The sequence below is a fragment of the Coenobita brevimanus genome, chromosome 2, assembly GCF_032717465.1.
Source record: "Coenobita brevimanus isolate Jiangsu-jjx chromosome 2, ASM3271746v2, whole genome shotgun sequence".
Lineage (NCBI taxonomy): Eukaryota > Metazoa > Arthropoda > Malacostraca > Decapoda > Coenobitidae > Coenobita > Coenobita brevimanus.
This window is the reverse complement of record NC_136955.1, coordinates 7318636-7336264: the sequence shown is the minus strand read 5'-3', so window position 1 is coordinate 7336264 and position 17629 is coordinate 7318636.

Here is a 17629-nt window from a genome sequence, read left to right as displayed (position 1 = left end):
AAACTGCCTGCAGTACAAGCAGCCAGTTTATATATGGAATAATTTCCGAAGCTACTGTACGAGTATAGAGGTCAAAATTAGCTTTAAAACTTTACTGTTATCAAAGAAAACTAAAGTTGATTATAAAGTTTAATAAAACTATGAGTGACGTTCGGAGTAACTTATCCACCCACTATGTACATCCACGTCCGCATGTTGCACTGCATCCACCCACGGTGTACACCAACGTCCGCATGTTGCACTATAATGTCCACCTAAGGTGTACACCTACGTCCGCATGTTGCTCTACAATACATGCCTCCATTTACTTCAATGACATCATCGGCGGTCATTCAGCAGCCGCGAATCAAATACACCTTGCTTGCCTTATGCATCTCAGGCACATAGGTCAGTCAAATACACTATTGTAGTACATATAAAGGTACTGAGCAGAATTCCACAGGAGTCATCCCCTCACCACTTATTTTCCCTCATATACCTATTTTTGTCCCATGGACGTATTTTCCTCGGAGGACCTATTTCCCCATGAACTAATTTTCTCCCATGGACGTACTTTTTCCTCTCTGAACCCATTTTCCCTCATGAACCCATTTCCTCTTCAATGACCTCTGTTCCTCATGGACCTGTTTTCCACATGGACCTATTTTCTCTCCATGAATCAGATTCTTCCATGGACCTATTTTGCCTCCATGGACCTCTTTCCCCACATGAGAACACCAAATCCCTTCATGGACCTATATACTCATGGTCCTATTTCCCCCATGGATAATTTTTACCTATTGAACCTACTGGATGTTTCATCCCACGTGGACCTATTTACCCCATGGACCTCGTCATCAAATGGATCTATTTTTCGTCATCCAGTAACCCATCAATCTGTATACCCATCCACTCACCCAGTGTAGTAAGCCTGTCTTCTGTCATGCTCTTCAGGAAGCTACACATTTACCAGTCCATTTACAAAGCCGTCATCCAACAAAGCCACCTACAAAGCATAATGACAAACTCTCCTCCCTTGCACCCAAAAAGCTAACCCACCAAACATGCCCTCCCTCTCATTCACCCTATCCTGCCCATCTACCCCACCCTACACGGCCACCAACCCCACCCTACACTACCTACCTGCCCACTCATCCTGTCCTATCCACCCGTCACACCTTTTCCACCCACCCATTCACCCCTCCCGCACGGCACCCATTCGCTCCAAGCACTCCCTCCACCCATTTCTTCTAACTCATCCACCCCACTTGTCCTCCCACCCAACCCATCCACCCAGCCCAACACAGCCCACTCTACCAGTCCACCAACCCTGCCTACACTAGTCACTCCACCAGCCCCACCAACACATACCCCGTCCACATACCCACCGACCCAGCTTATCCATCCACCCATTAACCTACTCACCCATCCCCCGACCCTCGCCACACACACGCACACAGAGACAGTCACAGCTGCCCTTACTGTAGAGATTGTAGGATTGTACAATACAATGTCATTCAAATAAAGCAGAACTCATTCTATTTTCAGTCATGCTTCATTCAGACTGTTTAATTCAGCGTAGGAGAGACTCCTCGAAGTGTACACGTATTATTCAACCTACATTAACACGTTCATCAGTAGATTCTTCCCCTAAACTCAGAAGAAGTCGAGAGTAAGTACCAAGAATGAATTTAAAAAGATGTACTCTGTATCAGAAGCTTAATTTCACACACACACACACACACACACACACACACACACACACACACACACACACACACACACACACACACACACACACACACACACACACACACACACACACACACACACACACACACACACACACACACACACACACACACACACACACACACACACACACACACACACACACACACACACACACACACACACACACACACACACACACACACACACACACACACACACACACACACACACACACACACACACACACACACACACACACACACACACACACACACACACACACACACACACACACACACACACACACACACACACACACACACACACACACACACACACACACACACACACACACACACACACACACACACACACACACACACACACACACACACACACACACACACACACACACACACACACACACACACACACACACACACACACACACACACACACACACACACACACACACACACACACACACACACACACACACACACACACACACACACACACACACACACACACACACACACACACACACACACACACACACACACACACACACACACACACACACACACACACACACACACACACACACACACACACACACACACACACACACACACACACACACACACACACACACACACACACACACACACACACACACACACACACACACACACACACACACACACACACACACACACACACACACACACACACACACACACACACACACACACACACACACACACACACACACACACACACACACACACACACACACACACACACACACACACACACACACACACACACACACACACACACACACACACACACACACACACACACACACACACACACACACACACACACACACACACACACACACACACACACACACACACACACACACACACACACACACACACACACACACACACACACACACACACACACACACACACACACACACACACACACACACACACACACACACACACACACACACACACACACACACACACACACACACACACACACACACACACACACACACACACACACACACACACACACACACACACACACACACACACACACACACACACACACACACACACACACACACACACACACACACACACACACACACACACACACACACACACACACACACACACACACACACACACACACACACACACAATGGTTTTCAAATTTAAGGGTATATATGAAATCGAACACTATACTCAGATGGCCTATTATATTAGCCATACTTTTACTGTGAGTTGTATTCAGTTTGAGCATGACATCTAAAGAAAAAGTAATCATTATTAGTATCTTCACAAGGATTATATTATTAATATTTTTATTATTATTATTATTATTATTATTATTATTATTATTATTATTATTCTTTCCTTGTCCTTCTGCCTACGGGTGACTTTACACTCCCTCTTCTGTCTTTCTTTCCTTCATTCTTCCACTTCCTTCAGCCTGTGGGTGACTCTACACTGAGTGACATGCCAAATGGTTTCCTGTGCACCAGGAAACCATTTACTACGCTGGATGGTAACCATATAACCAAATTTTGGAGCCTGGTGGTTTAGTGGGTAATTATTACGCTCCACTCGGATTGAGCCGGTGAAGGTTTATATCCAAGGGATGGTTGGGGTTGATTACTCACGTAATGCCACTCAGGGATGAGTGAGTCTGGTCACTCATCTTAAATGTCGGGACCAACTGCCTAGCCCCGGGCTCCTACGCTCCTCATGGGGCAATGTAGGATTGGATGATGTATGATATGATTATTATTATTATGATTATTATTATTATCATTACTACTACTACTACTACTACTAGTACTACTACTACAACTACTACTGCTGCTGCTGCTGCTGCTGCTGCTGCTACTACTACTATTACTACTACTGCTACTACCACTTTTACATTCCTTGTACCACCCACACAGTTTTACTGAAGGTAGGTAAGACTTCAGGTTGTCAAAGGGTTAATGAAGGCTACAGGTATACCTATTTGAAAAAAATTGCTCGTAAACTTTCCCGACAAAATTTCATAATGGCAGAAGAATGAATATCAAATCACCGCCGTTGGGTGCAAGAGGTTAACAGCTTCACTAATTTTATCTAGCCAGTGAAAAATAAACTCGTAAAGTAGTACTTAGAATAAAGTGGAAAGTAAATGTCATTGTAGTGGTGTAGGGTCCAGATAAGAATGAAGGATAAAATAGAATTATTACTATCATCATTATCATTATCATCATCATCAACCAGATCATACATCACCATCATTATAATCAGCATCATTATCATAAAAACCCAGTCTCCAATAGAACACAGAAAGCCACAAGAAAAGACGATTAAAAAAGGGAAGAAAATGTATACTCTCTTTCAAAACTTGCATCAAGAAATAAAATCGAGACGAAAAACTGTGGAAGTATAAATCAGTAGAAATCTTACACACAAAATTCAACACTCAGTAAAGAAAACTAAAGTAAAATAAAAGAAAGTCATCTAAAAATCAAGGTACAATACGTTTCAAAGCAGCAGCAGGAAGTACATCCACCACCAAAGTTCAGCGCAAAGTAAATATTTCTCGCATGTATCAAGATCTGCGAAAAAACTACACAAAAAATAAATGCAGAATGAAAATCGCCGATCAAAAAGCATGTACCTCAAACTCAATTTTACTCAAAAATGGATCTGAAAAAATAAAGACAAGTGGTTGAAATAAACTCACAATATGCAGTGACTTTTAGAAATAATCCATAATCAGTAATGTCGCCTGGAATACAACATAACATGAAAGAATGACTCCCCTCCTCCTCAAATATATATATATATATATATATATATATATATATATATATATATATATATATATATATATATATATATATATAACGGCCAATTACAGTAATGAAAATAACGCGAAAAAGTGTGCTCCGGAAGATCAGGAAGGTGAAAACTGACAAAAAGATGTACCATTAAAGAAAAGACATCCATAACAAAACCAGGATGAAAAATGGCATTAAAAACGCTAACCAAAAAGTCACTCAGAAAAAAGATCTTATAATGGTATTCGGGAAAAATATCTTTACATTATGAAGAATGAGACTGCAAATGTATTTACAACAGAATAATAATACTGTAGATTAAATGATGCAGCTGAAAAAGGAACGCTAGAGCGCTGTCTGTCTGTCTGTCTGTCTGTCTGTCTCTCTCTCTCTCTCTCTCTCTCTTATTGTGTGTGTGTGTGTGTGTGTGTGTGTAGTACGGTAAAACTAGTACTCAAAGACAAAGCGTAAAACAACCAAAGATCTAGAAAAAGAGGGTTAAAACTTGCAATCCCCTCCATTACTCCATATGGTTGGGATATAGGAATCGCCCCTGTCCGTGCGTCTCTCCATCTGGTCGTCTTTCCGTCCGGGCCTGTATCTCGGAAACTATCAAGTGGATTAGCCTCATGTCACACACAAAGACAGCGTATGTGTCGTAGTTGATGCCTGTATATGTAAAACTGCCATACTGTCTGTACGTTACGAGCTATGACCATATAAGAAAAAAAATGTGTCGTATTATGTTTTGAAAACTTCTTGCTGGATTCTCTTCACATGTTACAGAAAGATAGAGTATAAGTCCTAGTTTATGTTCTTATATATGAAACTGCCACATTGTATTTTACGAGCTATTGCCATGTAAGGAAACTAATCTGTAAATATCTGTATCTTGGAAACTACTTCCTGGATCATCTTCACTTCTTAAAGTTAGTGTACGAGTCCTAGTTTATGCCCTAATATATGAAACTGTCATACTTATTAATGCATGCTTATATATTCTTTACCACATGTTGAGGATACGTAGTTGTTAAAGGCTTGTTTCCCATGCCACAGTGAGAGAATAAGACAGCACTTTAATATTGATCTACTTTCTTTCCATAACACTTCTTTGTGACTAGCGCCATGTTTTAGTGTTCAATCACAACTTCCAGCTCAGTGACAGAATATGGCAGTAATTTTGATGTCCTTTTTTTCCATTACCAAATCTTCATGACTACGAATAGTATCATATTTTAGTGTTGGTCTTTTGATACAGCTCACTGGCGGAATAATACCATACTACCCCTCTACATCCGTATTCTGGCACCGATTTTGTGTTAAGTTCAGCATTCAAGTTTGAGAGATGTGCGATTCTGGGTTTAGCTAAAGTGAACAGAGTATAGCAAAGAGTGCTGATTTAGCAACCTGGCACACAAATTATTCGTCCTCATGAAAAGGAACGGCTCAGGCAGACTAGGAAATCAGAATGCCAGCTGTATGTGTGTGTGTGTGTGTGTGTGTGTGTGTGGAAATTACACGTATGAACCTACATGAATGTGGAGAAATGCTTAGGAGAACAACTGATTTTAGAGTAAAACTATAAGCCGTCGTTAGATGTTTTTACCTCACCTTTTTCACAATTTCGTCTTTTTGCGTTTTTTTTCACGTCTCTCACTGTCAGAATCACACACACACACACACACACACACACGCACGCACACTCGCGCGCTCGTGTGTGTGTGTGTGTGTGTGTGTGTGTGTGTGTGTGTGTGCAGACGGGACAGGAAATTTACCAGAACTGTATTACATGATCAAAATAAGCAATTGGCATCCTAAATAAAATGCTGTATACAATTTCCTTTCCCTCCCACTCCTCTGTTGATGGTAGAGTAGACGTATTAAAATGTGTCTCAGCTAATCAAGCTTGTCTTGTGCTGGTCTTAAATAATTCGTCTCAGTACTTTTGACGCATACATAACTCTGTGACCTTACTTTTGTTGCATTCTTAATTCTCTGATCCTACCTTTGATGCATTCTTAACTCTCAGACCGTACTGTTGATGCATTCTTAACTCTCTGACGTTACTTTTGATGAATACCTAACTCTCTGACCATACTCTTATTTCATTCTTAACTCTCTGACCATACTTTTGATACATCCTTAACTCTCTGACCCATCTCTACACTTTTGATCTATCTTTTTATACTGATCCATTCCCACGCTTATGATGCATATTTAATTCTTTTCCTAATTTGTATATCCTAACTCACCCTCCATTTTTTGCCCATACATATTTCCCACTGATTCCTGTGCCGTTTTTTTTTTTCTTTTTTTTTTTTCTCTCTAGAGTATGTAGTTCACCGTTTTCCTTCCATGCACAAACCCCAGTATATCTTCACAACGAGAGAGCTCCCTTTCTGCTTATAATGTCCTGCCATAGTAGCAAAAACAAAATTAAAATGTGGTAGTTACACTGAAGTGGTTCGTCTTGATATGTACAGCAAACAAGTGCGGGAAAAAATGTCATCATCATCATCTACTAACAGTATTATCAGCATTATCATCACAGATACCATCATCATCAGTTCCATCACTGGCGTCATCGTCAACTATACAATAATGATGGTGATGATCATGATGACAGTTCAGTTTCCTTGTATTTCTGCTTGTTGCGATTAAAATATATATATATATATATATATATATATATATATATATATATATATATATATATTGTTTTTATTCACTCTCATCTTAAATGTCAGGACCAACTTGCCTAGCCCCGGGCTCCTACGCTCCTTATGGAGCAACGTAGGATTGGATGATGGATGGATGGATTTCTTTTACTCAAAAAAATGACACCAAGAAGTGAAACAGACATGAAAAACCGCGGAAATAAAACAAAAGTATCCTTGGAGCCAAAGCCAATACTAAATAAAAATAATAAATTCAATAACGCAAAGGTCCGTAGAAAAATGTCACCATTAATTAAGTGCCTAATTTAAATCGATGTTGAGAAACACACACACACACACACACACACACACACACACACACACACCCACACACACAGAAACTCAAGATGTGAAAAAAAAATGCCACTAAAAATGTATAATGCAAAATGGGGGAAGTAATCACGATGAGTAATGGCATTCAGAAATTATATCTTCTAATGTCACTCATAATTCAACTTAAAATATAAAAGCTCCACCAAATTAAAATATACTGAAGAACATCACTTATAAATCAGTGAAAAAATCTATTTTCTATTGCCAGACGCCTCAATCCCGCTTGGGGTGGCCACAAACAAATCGCCTCCAAGTCGCCCTGTCCCCCGCCATTTCACTGCCCTGCTCCCAACTCACACCCCCCTCTCTCATATACCTCTCCACCCCATCCCTCCATCTCATCCTCGGCCTCCCCCTCCCTCTTTCCCCTCCACCTCACTCACATACACTCTCTTCGTCAGTCTTTCACCCTCCATCCTCTCCACATGGCCAAACCACCTCAGTGTGTTCCTCATAACGCTTCCTATCACATCCACATCAACACCACAACGCTCATTTATATCCTCATTCGTCAGCCTGTCTCTCCACGTGACTCCACAGGCTCCTCTTAAATAACTCATTTCCACTGCTCTCACTCTTGACTTGTGTCCTTCCAACAATGTCCAAGCTTCACTTCCGTACGTTAGAGTTGGTATCACAATACTGTCATGTAGTAACTTTTTCACTTCCATGCTCACTTCCCTGTTTCTTAATCACTGCTTTCAAAGAACCAGCAACCTTTCTTCCCTGCTGTACCCTTTCAAGCACTTCACCCTCCACACCTCCATCCTTACTCATCACACTACCCAAGTACTTAAACGTACTCACATTTTCCAATTCCTCACCATCCAACCTCGCTGTACATTCACTGACTTCACCTCTCTCAAAGACCATCACTTTACTCTTCCCTACATTCACCTTTAGGTTCCGTTTCTTACACACTCTCTCAAACTCATCCACCAAGCCTTGCAGCTCCCCTTCGTCTTCACTCAACAACACAGTATCATCTGCAAACAACAGTACAGGGAGTTTCCAAACACTATCCTTTCTCACCAGGGCCACTCCAACATCCACTACCCTACCTTGTACCTCTTTATTACCCCATCCATGTACAGATTGAACAACCATGGAGACATGACACATCCCTGTTTCAAACCAACTTTCAAAGAGAAAAATTCACTTAGTTCACCATCCACACGCACTGCAGCCTTCGCACCATCGTACATACTCTTCACAGCATTCAGCAACTTCCCATCTACTCCATATATTCTTAACACTTTCCACAATCCTTGTCTATCCACCCTGTCATATGCTTTCTCCAAATCCATGAAAGCCGCATACAACTTCTTTCCCTTCTCTAGAAACTTTTCCACTAAAGATCTAAGAATGAATATCTGATCTACACAACCTCTTCCCTTCCTAAAGCCTCCCTGTTCTTCTCCAACTAATTTCTTTGTTCTCTTCTCTAACTCTGGTCTATAAGTAATCCTACCATACACCTTCTTCCCAATACTATACTAAGAAGACAAAATGCCCCTATGATTACGACACACTTCTTTTTCCCCTTTTCCTTTGTACAAGGGAATAATTATACCTGACTTCCAATCCTCCGGGGACTCTACCTTCCTCCCAGGCCAATCTGCACATCTTCCACATCCATTCTACTACTATCTCTCCCCCCATGCTTCAGCATTTCACCACACACTCCATCAATTCCTGGGGCTTTCCCCCTGATTTAACTTTCTTCATTGCTTCCACAACTTCTATCCTACTGATTTCTTCCTGTCTTCTCACCTCTCCCTCCTTCTCCCAGCCATTCCCCAGCCACTTATACTCGCATTACTTCCATCCTCTACGTTCAACAATTCCCTTAAAGTGTTCTCTTTCCATCTGCTCACTTTTTCTCCCTTCTCCACTAGTAATCTACCATTTTTATCTTTCATAACTCCCCTGCTAACTTCACTTCCCCACCCTTGTTCTTACTTTGATTTTTCTTACTTTCCAGAACATTTTCTTTCAGTCCCTTCACTTTACACTCAAATTCCTCCTTCCAAATTCCTCAAAAAATGTTCTCCTAAAAAATGTACGAAAGCTGACAGTCAAGAATAATGCCGGACAGAAAATGAACACTCAAAATTTAATCATGTTGAAATACTGCCACAGCAAAACTGAAAAATCCTAATGAAAAAGTATTAAAAAAAAAGTAATTAACAATGGCCTCCGGTCTCTGGAAATAAATCCCAAGTGTTTTAAAGGCTAACGGGATCACATAATTATGTATTTTTGACCCGATTACTGCCAGAAAAATATATGTTGCTGAAGGGGAAAATAAAAGAAAGGAAGAAAGAAAAAGAAAAAAGTGCTCTGAGAATTAGTGTCAGATTAGTACTGCAATTCGGTGCGTTTGTAAATAAGTTATGAAAATTGAGGTTAGAGCTTGATACGCCGTTGACCTACTTCTACTCCACCCTAGCTGAGTGTACTCTACCCACTCCAGCTGACAGTACATCTACCCAACCCTAGCTGAGCGTACTCTACCCACTCCAGCTGACCGAACTCTCTACCCACTCCAGCTGGACCGAACTCTCTACTCCACTCTAGCTGACAGTAAATTTCTACCCACTCCTAGCTGACCGTGCACTGCCCACCTTTGCTGACCTGTAACTTCTACCCACCCTAGCTGACAGTACTCTACCCACTCCAAGACCCATATTCTCGTCAGTTAACCGCCGCATCCCATTAATATATGGGTACGTTGGTACATCGTTTTGTCATGCTCAGTCCCGTCAATGTATCCAGTACGTTTTGCAATTTTATGAGGTCCGTCATTTGCACATTTTTTAGTTTCTGCGGTGTGATTTTTGGTATCCATACGGCTGAGAGACATTCCTCTACCCGCCTCCAGGTATGGCGACACTGCCTTACTCTCGCTTGGACCCCCCCTGCATGCCATTGTCTTGGCAACTCACCTGTTAGCAGTGACCTGGCCAGTGAAGACATGTCGTGCCACTGTACGAAAATCAGTGCAAAGTGATTTCCGAACTGATGACGATGTGGAGGACAAAGATTATGTGGCTCCAGAGAAAGAAAACGAGCAGAAGTGATGAGGTAATGAAGTCGCCAAGGAAAGTGTGGTATGTTGATGTGTTCAGTGAGTAAAACAACGTTTATATCGCCTATATTACTGTGTGAAAACTATACATTCTTGTACTGTACGATATAAATTCGAAACAATGAACAAATATCTACATATTCTGAGTGGTTTGTGATAGTTACCACTACCATAGAAAACGCGACAGCCGCAGCTCGGCTCCAGAGAACAGGGCGAGTGGTGGTTTCTAAAAGGTCACCTGTATAGCCCATTTCTAAGCTCAGGTGAGCATTTTTTCTTGTGATTTGCCATTCTTTTTCACGAAAAGTAGAGGTTTGAGCAACAAAAAAAAAAAAAATCCACAATCTGCCAGGAGTGGGAGGGGGGTGTCAGTGGTGAAAAAATCTGCAGGTACGCAGCGGTTTTAGGTAGCTCCCTATCTCCTATTCATTAGCAATTTTTTTGGCTTATTACACTTTGCCATTCTCTTCTGTATTACTTATAATCATTCTTAATATCACCATACTCTCTGTCTGTCTTTTTTTCTCTGTCTGTCTGTCTGTCTGTCTGTCTGTCTCTACATACCATACAAATAAATATTAGCTTAGCCGTATTCTAAAATATAAATTGGTAAGGAAGAGGTGTTAGGGAGCTTCCTCACCTACCGAGAATGCAAGCCTCAGAACCCATATTCTCAAAGGTTAAGGAAGCTCCCTAGCACCTTTTCCTTGGCGATTTATTTTTGGATACGGCTGGTTAATATATCATTTGTATGTCATTTATTCTTAGTATGATGGTACTGGATTGATTTAAGTGACAACAACTGGAGGAGAGTAAGGAGTAATGTAAGCAAAGGGAATAAATCGCTAAGGAAGAGGCGTTCAGGGAGCTTCCATAACCGACGAAGTTACGGGCCTAAGTCGCAAAGTACGTAAAACCTCAAGCTCACTTGACTAATACAGGGGCGAATTTCATAATGTAACAATTTCCATTCCCCAGGGCGATTTCTGGTGTAAGTTGTGGGAACGACTCAGTGTTGACTCGCATCTACCACGCATCATTTAGAGTTCATTTCCTACTTCCACTGCCACAACCACGCCCACACCAGCCGACTGAGCCGTCCCCACAACACGTAAGTAAAACTGCCAATTGAGTTTCTGATGGAGAGCTTTCAGGTACGGGTCAGTCCTGTGTTCGCTCCAAACATGAGGGAGTTAATGATCAGTAATAACACTCTTAGGTTCCGAAGACTCACTCCCAGTTAAAGGAAAATCCCATGATGCCGGCGGAAATAGGCTAAAATAAAGTTGTTCCCAGCGTATAAAGAGGTAACTTAGCTTATAACAGCAATTGACTCCATGATGACTGGTGCTCTGTAACAAGAAATTTAATGATAAAATATGGCAACTCTGTTTGGAAGAGTGCTTAAATGGAGACGGTGTAGAACATTAGTATTGTCTTCTTCTGCCACTGAACTAGTAGAAAAATCTGCAAAAATATGAAAATCCCTCCCAAATTAACCCTCTCCTTATGTTGGGACAAATCAAGTATTTTCTTCCAGCTAACGAGTCACAGCTGAGAATAAACTAGGATACAATACTGTCAGTATTGAACCCTATTATGATGGGACAACTCTAGTGTTTTTTTCTAGCGAGTGTCAGATGGTTCATCATACTTTTAGCTGTGAGTAAATTGCAGGAGTCTTAGTGAATTAACCCGCCAGAGATTTTGGTTCTGTAGTAAATTTCACGTAGCCTGGCATATGTGAGAAAAATACTAACGGCTATGCATCCTTTTCAGAGAACTTCGTGACTAACATTATATTCTAGTGTTCATATAATACTCCAGCTGCAATTAAAGTTTGAGAAAATGAGGCATCTTTAGGTCGGAGATGAAACTAAACGAACAGAGCAAAGTATACCAGTGTGTGTGTGTCGATATTTCTGAAGGCTCATGACTCCGACCTTTGCGCACGCAGACAAATTACTCCCCTCAAGAAAAAAGAATGGCTACAGTAGACTAAGAAATAAAAGTACGAGTGTTCTCTCTGTCCGGTCACTGGTTTTCTGTGTCTCTCAGTCTCCTTGTTTGGCTGTTCTGTCTGTTTGTTTGTCAGTCTGAACGTGGCAGGAAGAGGAGTGCCATGTCTCTGAGGAGCTCAGTGTTTACTACTTTTTCTTCAGCGTTTAGTGGTATTTTCTGTCACAGTTCTATTCTGGAGACTTGACATACCTATCCCCTAGCAAGCTGTCATGTGCTTCCAGGGACAAGATGAGAACTAGAGAATCCTGGAAATGTAGTAAGTACTAGTAATATTAATCCCCGCCTCATATCTAGCCAGGAGTAGGCTACACCAGGCAGCATACACATAACCAAAACGGCTCGAATCACATGAACCTTGGAGTATGTTTGTTTACCTATCATTTCTCATGGAATCACCTACTCTTTTATTAAGTGAAATTATGGCCAAATCACTCGTACAGTATTACGGAAGCTACAATGCCATCAGCTAAATAAAGTGACGAAAGAAGAGCTAATCAATAGTCTCTTGGCAAATGAACGGAAAAAGAAACATGTTTTTTGCAGACAGTCAAGGAGGAATTACATATTCTGAAAATGGAAGTAGTCGAATTAAAAAGTTTGGCAACATTCCCAGATAGTTTCTTCAACAAGAGATTCGCGGAACTGGAGACTTGGATAGAAAAACAAGCAGGGTAATAGTGAAGCAACATAATTTTTTGAAGGTGAGCGATCGGACACACAGACAGAGGCAAAGACAGAGACAGGGAGAGAAGAGAGAAGAGAAGAAAGGAGAGAGAGAGAGAGAGAGAGAGCAAATATCGTTGTTTAAGGTGCTCAGGACTAACAGGAGTCACTGGACGAGCAACTACGGACGACGACAAGCTAGCAAGGATATTGGAGAAGGAGGACATGAATGACAACCACGAGGTAAGTACCCCGGAAGTTTAACTGGGCGGTGGTGGCAAAGCAGGAGCACAACGCCGACGACGACCCACACTTTTCACACTAAATAACAAGAGCGAGTGGCAATGAGCCCTGGAACACGCCAGCTGCCTCAGGACATCTGAAAAAGCATACAATAAGCTTTATATTTAAGAAGACTTGCATCCGTGTGTCCTAAGCAAGTGGCGCAGGCTGTGGAGTGCAGAGTACGCTGAGGAGAAACGTTCGGAGAAATTGCATAGAGTGCACCCCATCTGACTCGACACCAAGGAGCGCAAGTTGTATAGAGAAGGAGTTGTTATTGATACCTGGAATGCGCAGTTTTTTCTGAATGTGCACCACAAGTTAAAAAAAAATAGCTATAATGTCGTGGAACAGATGGAGTTTGTAGCAAACTAGAGATGCCAAATGTGCAGCACCTGCTACTCAGATTTGACATTATTAGTATATGCGAAGTAAAAACCCCCTTGCCAGTGTTTTTCCTCGGCGATGCTTTTATTGAAGAACATGATGATGGGATCAACATACCGGAGTGGGAAACAGTGGTGTTTGTAAAAAAAATATTTATTCGAACACATAAAGAATGTTGGTAATTGTATAGGGGGACCTGGTCTGTATACAGTTTCGTTGCATGCCAGATGTCAGCTATGATTTCACTTATGTCAGCTCTTTTCGATTCACAGTATTATTCTCACCAATCATTTCCTGTAATTCAAGAGAAACTGAAATCTTGGAACGAAAGGAGGGAATTCATACTGCTGGGTGACATGAAATTTGCCAGGTTTCCAGCTCTGCCATGATTGTGACGTGATAAGGTTTCGGGCATGATGTGGATATATCTACGAAACAAAAGCTCAATGACATATCGTACATAAGATATTGTTCACTAGACTCTGAGTTTCAGGCCACATTAAATTACTGGTCCCCGCCCGGGAGGGGCTCGGGGACGGGTATTGCCTTCAATTTTCGGTTTGTCTGTGAGTTTGTCTGTCTGTCTGCCTGTTAACAAGCTTTACGCGAAAATTACTATTGCGATTTTGACTAAAATTACAGGGATTAATGGCGGCTATGGATCTTCTGATCACCTTGATTAAAATTTGGGCCAACATTTAGGCCAAGGCCCAAGCTGCAGGCTTTAAAAATGTTAAAATAAAAATCGTTTATTAGCCATAGCTCCTTTCAAATTCGTCATATCGACATGGAAACCAAAACCTAAAGGTGCATCTTTCAAATCTACATCCTCATAACATGTCTCATTACATCAGAGGGGCCACCCCCTAGGCTAGGAGTATGGGGTCAATGTCAGATGGGTCGGGCCGAAAATTTCAAATGGCCATTACAAATTGTTCAATTTTCACCCAATTTACTCCAAATTTGATATGTGACATCTTTGACAAAGATATCCCTGTTGCGTTTATGCGTCAGCATTAAAATGACTGCCGGGGACGGGTTTGCTGTGTCATGGCATCATTTCTTGTTTGTGTACTGTGTTTAGACTGGACATTGGATCAGGAGACGGAGGAGTCGTCTCCCAGCCAAGGAAAGTCTGTGTATTTTCTCGGCGACATACAGACTGAAAAGCACCTTGTCCAAAGCAGTACATACATAACACAAGATATAACGAGACAACTAAGATTATGCTCCAGTGGAAGAGCTTCTTTCTAGTAGATCTTTCTAATGACACGTCTTGCATCATTATTCACAATATTCTTAAGCTTTACATGTAAATTTCACATACATGTAGTGATGTTTGTAAGTTTCATTATTTTGTTTTGAGGTGTGTCTGTACAGTATATATATATATATATATATATATATATATATATATATATATATATATATATATATATATATATATATATATATATATATATATATATCCATCATCCAATCCTACGTTGCCTCCATGAAGAGCGTAGGAAGCCCGGAGCTAGGCAAGTTGGTACTGAAATTTCAGATGAGGAGTAAGCAGCCCTCATTCATCCCTGGAGTGGCATTACATGAGCAATCAACTCCAACCATCCCTTGGATAGAAACCTACACCGGCTTAGTCCGAGTGGGAGCGCAATAATTACCCACTAAAACCACCAGGCGCCAAATATTTGGTTATATAGTTACCAGGCCGCGTAGTAAATGGTTTCCCATGGCGTACAGGAAATACTTTCAGGATTGCCACTCAGTGTAGAGTCACCCATAGGCAGAAGGAAGTGGAAAAAATGAAAGAAAAAAAAAGAGGGAGCATAGTCACCCGTAGGCAGAGGGAAGAGGAAAGAATGAAGGAAAGACAGAAGAGGATAGAAGGGAAAGAAAGAGAAATGGGAGGGAGAGGAAAGGACAGGCGCCCAAGAGCAGTACTACATCAAGTGAGTGGATGGTGAGCGCCCTACCAACCACACACACACAAACAAACATATATATATATATATATATATATATATATATATATATATATATATATATATATATATATATATATATATATATATATATGTGTATAAATATATACACTGTATATATGTCAGGACTCCATAATATAAATACAATTAATTTTATAGAAAACATGATAGATAGATAGATAAATAAATAAAATAGATAGATAGACAGAGCACCAGGCAAGCCTGGGAACGGGAAATGATCTTGCAAGTGTAACTGGGAGGGGAAAGGTTGGACAAACACACAGATAGCAGTGCAGGTCAGGGATGATATAGGGCAGTGTGTCAGCGAAAGATAGCTTGACGAACAATGCCTAGTGACCATATACACACACATACTCACACACAGGCTTCCCCTAGAACATTCCAACAACAGTGTAACACACGTGACACGACCCCTGCTACACCAGAATTTAGGAAGCAGAGCTGAGAAGTAGGCTAGCTATAGAACCTCTTTTAGATGAACAAAAGAATTCAAGTGATAGTCAAAGTGAAATATCGAAGAGTGTCCTTTACCAACATAATCAGTAAATGTAGCTTCACTTTTGATAGATTCCAAACATTTTGATCCATCCAGACATTTTCATTTACCTCTGTGCACTTTGATCCACCCCTATAATTTGATCCAGCCCTAGACTTTGATTATCCCTGTAGCTTATTCTGATCTACATGACTGCCTTGCTGGTTAGACTTCCTGGTCTGGGCTATGCAAATACCTACAGCTACAGTAGGTGCCTTTGTTTCACTGTTTTGCGTGTGTGATTACAATAGTGTGATAGTCCTGGCATCTAGGTGAGTGATCTGACTGTCTGGTCACTCTGTGTGTGTTTGGTGCAGTGTAACTAGTATTTCTTCAACGTCAGTGAGTTTTACTTGTGTATGAGTGTGTTTTATTTCCAGTATTAGCTTTGTCTGACAGGATGCAACTGGGGACACGTCAACAAAGCGAGACGGACGAGGGATGCAGAACTGATACAGGAGAGGGGCTTTGTTGGCACAGGAAATTTATTGTCGAAACCATTAGTATTCATTGTTAGGGGAAATGGTGAGGAAAAAGAGAGGGTGAGGATGAACCAGAGGGGAGACTGGAGGAGAGAGGGAGTGTGGGAGAAAGAGTGAAAAAGAGGGGAGTAAAAGAAAGGGGAGAGGAGGGGAAACAGAGAGAAGAGGGTGACGATAAATTAATGGGGAGACTTAGAGAAAGAGAGAGAAGGGAAACCTCTGGGGGAGTAACTGACGCATTGTTTAGCTACTACTGGACATACTGAGCGAGACTTCTTGAACCGTAAACATCTTCATTTACTTGCCCAGCACTTGAGGTTTTCTCATAAGGTAAATAAATTTGTCGAGATATAGAAAAAAAAAAAACATTAAGTGAAATGAAAGAGGGGAAAAAAAGGGCCAAAAATATTAAATGTATTATCCACCACCTACAGTATCATCATCATCATTATCATTACACTGTAAACGTATTTCCATTATTAAACCTGAGCAAGCAAAGCAAGAACGGGTGTGATATTCTTTG